Consider the following 10,403-nt stretch of genomic DNA (forward strand, 5'->3'; position numbering starts at 1 on the left):
CCCCTAGAATCCTGAAACTCCCAGCCTCTGTACCGTGAGAAGTTGTGGTGCATTCACCTCATATCAAGTATTTAGGATTATTAATTTAGAGCTGAAAGAGACCTGAGAAATCTAGTTCAACTCCTTAATTTTTCAAATCTGGGGAAAAAAGACAGGGAGGGGGAATGTGATTTACCCAAGGCAATTAGTAATGGATCTGAACGTAGGTCCTCAGACTTAAATGCTTTTCAGTATCCCCAGTAAATTTCAGCAGAGTAGACTGGGTGATAGGAGACCAAGGAATCTGATATTAAAGATGTCCTTGTTTGTCAAACCCCTTCATCAGGCAGAGGAAGATAGAAAGAACTCTAAAAACATAGACTGTCAAAGCTGGGAGGAACCTTAAAATTGGAAAGTGACTTCAGTTATAAGATTCTTCCACTCTAGATGCATTTCCGTTTGTCCAGGGGAAAATATTTCCACCCCTACCAACTCTTATCCCCATTCCCAGATTCCTTAAATATATTTATAAAGCCAGCACTTGGCTGTGAGTCATTTGACAAGAAGAAAAGTTAAGTGACCTGCCCAGGGTATAGGTTCTAAATCAAAACCACAAGGAGCCCCCAACTCAGTTGGGGAAGTATGAGGCTAAGAGGAGTTTTTCCATTACACCAGATGCCCTCTCAGAATTTTCAATAACAGTAACTATGTTAACCTCTTATATAAAGCTGTAACATTAAAAGTTTGGAAAGCACATTACTCAGAGGAAATCATTTGTAGAGTTATTCTGTTCTGTTGCAAACCATGCAGGTTTCACCCCTGGCAGAATTTCTAGGGCTCCCACACTCATTCTAGAGGCTGATTCCTGCCTCATACATCCCCTAATAGAAGGAATCTTACACTTTTCTGTGCATCATAGAACTCTTTGTCAATGTGGTGAAACCAATAGATCTCTTCTCAGAATCATGTATTTATATAAGATATAAGATATTATTACAAAAGATATAAAAATTATATTGCAGCAAAGATGTAATTTTTCCCAACAATTTTCATAGATTCCTTGAAAGCTATCCATATACCCTTGTTTAAGACCCATTTCTCTAACAGGTACCTTAAAGAGAATGTTGTCTCCTAGGGCTGGGAATTTGATCCTGTTTATCCCCACAATACTTCCCTTCATGGGTTTTACCTTGTCACAGCATGACTTCCCTTGTTCTCCATTCTGGAATAGCTGCTTTAAATTTATTTGTATTGGTCCCCAAAGATAAGATGTCTGCAAAATTCCTCACACCATAACATGATGCAGTTGAAAGAGCAGGAGTTCATGTCCCCATTCTGCCACTTGCTCAAAGTCATAGCCCTCATAATACATTTCTCCCACGATCTCAGGGATAATTTCTAATCCATTTCCTCATTTTATAGACAACAGAAACCCTCAATCCTCTCCACCCCTCTAAATCTAGACTATAGCACAGACACAAAATAAATAATGAAGATGGGGCTGTAGAACTCTCTTCTGGTGAATGCCTGTGCCTTGCACCCAGGAGTAAAGGCTGTAGTCTTCATTTGTCAAAACCTGTTTCCATGCAACTAAAGACAGACTACCTTGTTCCAGGGAAGAGAGAGATCTTGAGAACATTTGCAGGTAACATAAGCTAGGGATAAGGACTTTTGAGGGTAGAATTCGTTCCCCCAAAAAAAACAATGAAGTGGGAGGGGAAGAGCCAAGATGGTAGAGTGAAAAGACTCACCCAAGCTGCTCCACAAACTCCTTCAGATACCTCTAAAAAGTTAATATGAACAAATTTTAGAGTAGCAGAATCCACTAAGGGACAGAGAGTGGCAGATTTACAACCCAGGACAGCCTGGAAGGTCAACAGGATGAATCCACATCCTGCACAAGCACAAGGCTGGGGGAGAACAGAGCAGGTGGGCTGCTCCAGGCAAGACTCAACCATAGCCATAGCAGAGGAGAAATGCCGGGGCAGACTAAATCAGAAATAGCACTGAGGATTTCCAAGCCTCTCAGCACAGAACAAGAGTCCAGTAGAACTGAGTGAGAAAAAGTGTAGCAACCATGACAGCAGGTGCAGTCACAACTGGAGTGATCAGCCCACAGACTAAAAGTTTGGAAATCACTTCCTTGAACTTCCAGGAGCCAAGATGGCAGAGTAAACTGTAAGTGCCCTTGTTGTCCTCAAAAAACCCAGAGAATATTTCCCCAGGAAAAATCATGGAATAGTGGCTCCAGTAGAAGGGGAACAGCAGTCTTTCAGCTTGGGAGGCTATAGAGATCAATGGGAAGGATTCCCCTTGTTGTATCTGAAGAAGACCAGTGCAGGACAGGAACTTTCCCAGAAAGCACCACCTCAGTGGTCCAGCAGAAGTGCCTGAGACCCAGCAGGGTGGAGCCAGTAAGTGCAAACACCAGGATGCCAGGTGTGCCCTAGCACAGCTGGGGGAATTGGACAGACATCAGTGCAGACAGGGCTTCAATAGCTCCTGACCCTTTGTGTGCTCTATCCCAGACCTAAAGGAGGAGGAAACCTCCCACAGCCAGGCCACCTCCCCAATATCTCAGGCCAGGAGATTAGTATAACCCCTGGGAAAGTCAGAAAGACTTCACCTGGCCTCAGCCTTGGCACACACCAACTAGCTCAGCACCAGGTAAACTGTAGCATTATAAAGTTTCTAGCTAAAAGACCTAGAGGCACAACACACAAAGTCAGAAACCAGGCCCAAACTCCCAGAATAAGAAATGTGGGACAGAGCCCCCTGTGCCCCAGAAGTGAGATCCACTTTAAAAGCCAGGAAAAAGGCAATCACCATGAGCAAGAAGCAAATTAGAAAAGCAAAGACCATAGAATCTTACTGTAGGGACAGGGAAGATCAAAATATGAATTCAGAAGAGGACAACATTGACAATCTGAAACCTCATCTGAAACCTCAAAAGGGAATATGAGCTGGTCTCAAGCCCAAAAAGCTTTCTTGGAAGATCTTAAGAAGGATTTTAAAATTCAAATAAGATAGATAAAATAAAAATTGTCCAATGGTTTTAAAGATATGATTGAGAAAATGAAGGAAAAAAAAGAATTCACTGAAGAGAACAGTTCCTTAAAAGTAAACTGGCCAAATGGATATTGAGGTACAAAATTTAACTGGGAAAACTGGAAAAAACAGAAAAGTAAGTACAAAAGGCAACTGAAGAAAACAATTTATTAAAAATTAGAATTGGATAATTAGAAGCTAATGACCCTATGAGGCATCAGGAACCAGTCAAATCAAATATAAAGAATGAAAAAAGTAGAGGAAAATGTAAACTATCTTACTGGAAAAACAACTGACCTGGAAAATAAATCAGGGAGAAAAAAAAAAAAAATCTAAGAATTATTGGTCTACCAGAAAGCCATGATGAAAAAGTGGTCTTGGGCAGTATCTTCCAAGAAATCATCAAAGAAAACTGCCCTGAGGTCCTAGATCAAGAGGGCAAAACAGGCACTGAAAGAACTCACTAATCACCTCCTGAAAGAGATCTGGAATTGAGAATGCCAAGGAATATTGTTGCCAAGTTCCAGAACTATCAGGTCAAGGAGAAAATATTTCAAGTCCATAAAGAAACAATTCAAATGTGGAGGAACAACAGTCAGGATCTCGTAGGACCTTGCAGCTTCTCCATTAAAAGATCATAGGTGGGAAGAGGGAAGGAGAGGAGGGGGGGAGGGATGAGGAAACACCAGGCAACGGCACTGGATGTTAGGCAGCGAGTGAGTGTGTAGGTAGGGTCAGAGCACTAAGTGAAAGTCAAAGCAGCGGGAAACAGCAGCCAAGGGCCGGACCTGCCCCAGTGCCCCTACAGCTCCTCACTCCGTGGTAGGGGGCTTCCTGAGGCTCCCACCTCCCCCTTTCATAGTTGTTCCTTCCCTCCCCCGCCCCTCCTCAGCCTCGGGACCTGCAGCCACCGTTACCTCATGGAAGCCTCGCTCCTCACCTGATTCACCTCCCCGCCATGGCCCAGAGCGGCCAGAGCAGTGGCCCCTCAGGCCCTACTGCAGTAGATGGTGCCCGTGACCCCCCCAGGCAACCCCAAGATCATCCTAGTCACCGTGAAGACCCCAAAGGAGAAGGAGGAGTTTGCTGTGCCGGAAACCAGCTCTGTCCAGCAGTTTAAGGAAAAAATGTCCAAACGACTCAAGTTGCAGCCTGATCAACTTGTGTTAATATTTGCTGGAAAAATCGTAAAAGAACAAGATACTTTGAGTCAACATGGAATACATGATGGACTTACTGTTCACCTTGTCATAAAAACACAAAACAGAACTCAAGATCATCTGGTTCAGCAAACAAACACCACTGGATGTAATTCTACCACATCAGCATCTCCCAATAATAACTCCATACCAGTTTCTACAAATAGTAACCCTTTTGGTTTAGATGACCTTGGAGGTCTTGCAGGTCTGAGTAGTTGGGGCTTGAATACATTCAGCTTCTTTGAACTACAAAATCAGGTGCTGTGGCAGCTCCAGAAATGATGGCTCAGATTATGGAAAATCTCTTTGTTCAGAGCATGCTTTCAAATCCTGATCTGATGGCCAGTCCTCAAATGCAGCAGTTAATACAATGAAATCCAGAGATTAGTCACATGATTAATAATCCAGAAATAATGAAACAAACCTTAGAACTTGCAAGAAATCCAGCAATGATACCGGAAATGATGAGAAATCAAGACAGAGCCTTGAGTAATCTTGAAAATATAGGAGGTGGAAACAATGCTTTGAGGCATATGTACCCTGATATTCAGGAACCATTGTTGAATGCAGCACAAGAACAGTTTGGTTTTAACCCATTTGCTTCATTTGTGAGCAATTCATCCTCTGGTGAAGGAAGCCAGCCTTCCTGTACAGAGAATAGGGATCCTTTACCTAACCCATTGGCTCCACAGTCTGGTACCCAGAATTCAACAAGCAGCAGTAACACCACCAGCAATGTTGGTGGCACTGGTAGCAATGTTAGCAGTAGCACTACTAGCGCTATTGGACAGAGTAATACTATGCTAAATTTGGGACCTGGAGTGGGATCTGGTATGTTCAACACACCTGGAATGCTATTGCAACACATAACTGAAAATTCACAGCTTATGCAGAGCATGTTATCTGCACCCTACATGAGGAGTGTGATGCAGTCATTAAGCCAGAATCCTGATTTTGCTTCACAGATGATGGTGAATAATCCCCTATTTGTTGGAAATCCTCCACTTCAAGAACAAATGAGACAACAGCTTCCAAATTTCCTTAAACAAATACAGAATCTGGACACGCTGTCAGAAATGTCAAATCCTAGAATGATGCAGGCCTTATTACAGATTCAACAGGGTCTACAGACGTTAGCAATAGAAGCATCAGGGCTTAGATCAGGGTTTCCTCCTGGCCTGTGGGGATTGGGAAACACTGGAAGCTCTACAGGAGTTAATGTGTGTAGTTCGGCACCTAACGAAAACACAAGTCCGTCATCAGGAACTACAGAACCTGGACACCAACAGTTTATTCAGCAAATGTTGCAGGCTCTTGCAGGGACAAACTCTCAGTTACAAAATCCAGAAGTCAGATTTCAGCAGCAACTAGAACAGCTCAGTGTAATGGGTTTCTTGAACCATGAAGCAAACTTACAGGCTCTAATAGCAGCAGGAGGAGACATCAATGCAGCCATTGAAAGGCTACTGGGTTCCCAGTCATCATAACAACATTTCTGTATCTTGAAAAAAATGTAATTTTTTTTTCATAATGGCTCTTAAATCTTTAAAATGCCTGCCTTATTTCATTTTGATTTTTGGAATTCTGTCCTGTTAAAAACTAAATCAATGCCATGCATTTTAAGGTGGAGTGCATAACTTTTGTTTTGGTTTTTTTTCCAATGGTGGAAATCAATGCTTTTTCTCTCAAAGATGTTGCAGCCATCAAACACTTCTCTTTGTTCTTCATTTATTGTGATTTTTGGAAACAGATATCAGCTTTTACAGCTGGGTGGGCAGATTTTGTCCTGCAACTGTCCAATTCATTTGCTTTTTAAACATTAGTCTGGTTGTAATTTATGTCGAATAAAAAGTATTGAAAAGAAATATTATTTGATGCTACAATTTGTGGTATAATATTTCCTATTGTGACTTAGGCATGTATTTTTGCTAGCAGAGTGCTGTAAGATTTATACTACTTATTGAACATTTTCACTTCGTTTGTATAAAATATAGTATACACATCTGAAATTGTGCATTTTGAGAAACATCCATTACAATAGAATTAACTAAGCAGTACACTTGTAACCAATAAAAAAGAGAGAGAACAATTAAATATGCAAACAGATACTTTCCTAGTTGTGCAGAATCTCACAGGAACTTTGATAAACATCTCTCAGCAAAAGTGTTGTTTAGGCAATTTCATTTAAAATATAGTAAAAATGCTGATCCTGAATAACTCTTTAAGAGTACATTTAATTTTACATTGTTTTGATATTCACAGATCAACTGTAAATTAGCTTTTAGTCTCTGAGTAGCCTGAAGAAACACTATATTATTCGCAGAAAGTGCTTTTGCCTAAGGCTTTTCTGCTTTACCATAGCGATTCTAACATGCATTATGATTTGTAATTAGAAATGTTACTTTCACTGAAAGTGTCATGATATTTCAATTACTTTTAACCACCATGTAAAAATAAAACTTTCTTTTAGGTTTATCAGCTATTTCTCTTGTACACAGGTAATAAATGAATTAAAAATGATTTGTGAGTCACTTGTTTCCGAAGTGGTTTGGTAGTCCTATAAGAATAGTTGAACATTATGTTTTTCAGAGGTTCAGAGAGGACACATTTTGGAGGAAATCTGCCTCCAAACTGGACCAAGATTATACCTGGTAACCAAGAATCTATTTGAATTGAAATGGATATAGGGTAGTGTAGAAATATAATTTACAGATAAAGGTTCAAGAGTTGTTCTAACTATATAGTAAGAACATTGGACTTTTCTTTACACAGCCTTTCTTTCAGAGAAATCCTATTTGCCTAATTCTCAAACTGTTAGGGTGGTACATTCCTAGAAGACAAATTCAAAGATGATCTAGAAGTTAATCATTTATTTGGCTGACTGGTTCAGTATTCTCTTAGGTGAGTTTTTTTTTCCCTTGTGTATGGTTTAAAAAAACTGAAATATGTTCAAGTAAGAGGGATGCAGATCAATAAAATCAAGGGAAATATTGAAGCTCAATTCTATTACTTCTATAACTGCTTGCTACAAAAATGGTTGTGGAGGCTATATTGTCCCACTAATCTGTTCAGACACTTTTCCTTGGCAAGAATAATGTACATTGCACAGGCACGAAGAATGCAAGTTGTGTTAACAATGATATTCACATGTCTGCTCTCTCTGCCTTGTTCCTCAGTCTAGATAAGTACCAACTTCTGTACTGGTGAATGGTGGTTTAGATGTGGGAAAATGTCATAGTCAATTTGACAATTTATTAATCACAAAATAACAATAAATCTCTAGCTTTTGCACTTCAAAAAACAAATCATAGGAATTGGAATATGACATTCCACAACGCAAAGAAGCTTGGACTACAACCAAGAATCAATTACCCAGCAAAATTGAGCATAATCTTTCAGGCAAGGAGATGGACATTTAATGAAATACGGGATTTCCAGACTTTCCTGAGAAAAAGAACAGAGTCCAATAGAAAATTTCATCTTCGAATACAAGACTTAAGAGAGGTATAAAAAAGTAAATGGAAAAAATGGTTATTTAATATGGGCAAACTGTTTACATCCCTATAAGGGAGGACGATGCTTGTTTATTTTGAGAATTATATATTTCTTATGCCATTTAAAAGGGATATCCATAGATAGAGGGGGTGGTAATAAATTAACTGATGTGAAGATAAAAATTTAATTAGATGGTGTGAAGGTATTGTAATGGGAGAAGAGGAAAGAAGGCAGAAAATGGTGAATTACAGCACATGAAGAGGCACAAAAACATTATAGTAAAGGGAAAGAAGGGAGGGAGATGAGCATTGTTTGAGCTTTGCTCTCATCAGATTTGGTGTAGGGAGGAAATAACATACTCAGTTAAGTATAGAAATCTAACTTACTCTATAGATAATAGGAGAGGAAAAGGGAAAGAAAAGGAAGGGGGTGGTTAGAAGGGAGAGAAGAACTAGTAAGGGAAAGGTGGGGCTGATAGAAATGAGGGGAGACTGAAGGAGGAGGTGCTTAAAAGTAAAACTCTAGAGGAGGAAAAGGGAGAAGGGACAAATAATAGCATAATTGGAGAGGGGACAATAGATTGGAGAGAAAAACACAGACAGCAATCACTTAAAACAAAAGTAACTTTGAATGTGAACATGATGAACTCTCCCAGAAAACAGAGGCAGACAGCAGAATGGATTCAAAACCATAATGCTACAATATGTTGTTTACAAGAAACATATTTGAAATAGGTGAATACACATAGGATAAAGGAAAAAGGATGGCGCAATACATATTTCAGCTGATGTGAAAAAAAAAAAACCCAAGGATAGCCATCCTAATCTCAGACAAAGCAAAAGTCAAATTAGATCTAATCGAAAAAGATAAGGAAGGAGAAAATGAAATAATATCATTACTAAACATATATGCACCAAGTGGTTGTATCACCAAGGCAATATTTATAACACTGGTGGTGACTATGAATGTGCCAGCATAGCTCTCAACTGCAAAATATAAAAGACTCTCTATAAAGAAGGCAGAAGAAAATCATTTATTTAGACACCAGAAAGCCAAATCCCCAGAACCAGAAAGCAAAATCTGTCATGGTGACCAAGACGTTAATAAATATGATCATCCAGAGAGCAAAACCATTCCCAATCCTTGCCCCTGGCAGCCAGGGCCTTTGTACAAGTAAACACTCATGAACCTGAGCCTTGCCATGTGTGCTGCCTGTGTCCTCTCTACTCTGACCCAACACTCTCACTCACTTCCTCCCAGTTCTGCTCCATCCTTCCTGTTCCACCTGTTCAGCAAGCTCCTCCCACCACATGTGACTTGGGCTTCCAGGTGATTTAAGCGGGTCATATGGGCATATTAATGAATGAGAAAGGTCTTTTCATTTTTATTACTGTTACAGAGTGTGGTATCCAAACTCTTAGAGGACAACTTAAGGGAGTTACAGGAAGAAATGGACAGCAAAACTAAAGTAGTGGGGGGCCTCAACTTCCCCCTCTCTCAAATTGATGAACCTAAACTCAAAGTAAATAAGAAGGAAGTTAAGGAGGTGAATAGATGTCTGAGAAGGGTAGATAGGATAGACCTTTAGAGAGAATTGAATGGGGATAGAAAGGAATATGCCTTTTTCTCAGCAGTACATGGCACATACACAAAAAAGGACTATGCACTAGGGCATAAAAACCTCACAATTCAGTACAGAAAGGCAGAAATAGTCAGTGCATCCTTTTCAGATGATGATGTAATAAAAATTACATGAAAAAGGGCCATGGAAAGATGGACCACAAATTAATTGGAAACTTGTATTAATAATGGATTTTTTGTTTTAATGTAATTAAGTTCCTCTGATTGAATAATGTGATTAAAGATCTTCCCCACACATTAATAGGCCTGGGAAAATTTGTAGGAAGGTCCACACCTTTTGTTAAAGAGGCACTGGTTCTCAAGGGTTGTGATGCCCTCTGGATCTGAAAAATATATAAATACTCTGAGGTGAGGTTTTACTTTGGGGCTTAGTTTTTAGAAAAAAGTTTGTGTACCAGATGATTCTCTGCCAAGCCATTAAGCAGCCCCCCTGTTTTGAAAACCCAGATGTTGTTGCTTCACTCTCTGGTAAATATGTATGTATGTAATGGTTAGACAACTGCATCTGTCTGTTGATCTATGATATATGTATTGCTTATGTCAGGTAGCTGCAAGTACTGCTGGTTCATCTTGATATCTCCATCTTTTCTCCAAAGTTCAGGGTATTGACTTTTCCCCCTGGACTAAGTGAGTGATACATGTGCTTGATTAAAGTGATTGCTGATCCTCTCAAAAGTTGCCTTTCCTTTTAGAAAAGGAGATCAAAGAACCTATACAGCAGGCCCTCCTTTATATGTTGGGGTCCTTGCATTTAACAAAATTAAATAATTTAATCCTAAAGAATGAGTGGATCAAGCAACAAATCATAGAAAAAAATCAATTTCATTCAAGAAAATGATAATAAGACAACCTACTAAAACTTATGGGATACAACAAACCCAGTTCTTAGGGCAAGTTTTATATCTCTGAATGCTTACATGGATAAAATAGAGAAAGAGGAAATCAAGGAATTGGGTGTGCAACTGAGAAAACGAGAAAAAGAACAAATTGAAAACTCTCAAGTAAATAACAAAATATAAATAATGAAAACCAAACGAGAGA

General features: G+C 39.5%; 1 pseudogene; it reads left to right on the forward strand.

Moving 5' to 3' along the window:
* Positions 1-3,575: 3,575 nt before the first annotated feature.
* Positions 3,576-6,741, forward strand: LOC140504855 (ubiquilin-1 pseudogene; annotated as a pseudogene).
* The last annotated feature ends 3,662 nt before the right edge of the window (positions 6,742-10,403 follow it).

The sequence above is a fragment of the Notamacropus eugenii genome, chromosome 5 (assembly GCF_028372415.1).
Source record: "Notamacropus eugenii isolate mMacEug1 chromosome 5, mMacEug1.pri_v2, whole genome shotgun sequence".
Classification (NCBI taxonomy): domain Eukaryota; kingdom Metazoa; phylum Chordata; class Mammalia; order Diprotodontia; family Macropodidae; genus Notamacropus; species Notamacropus eugenii.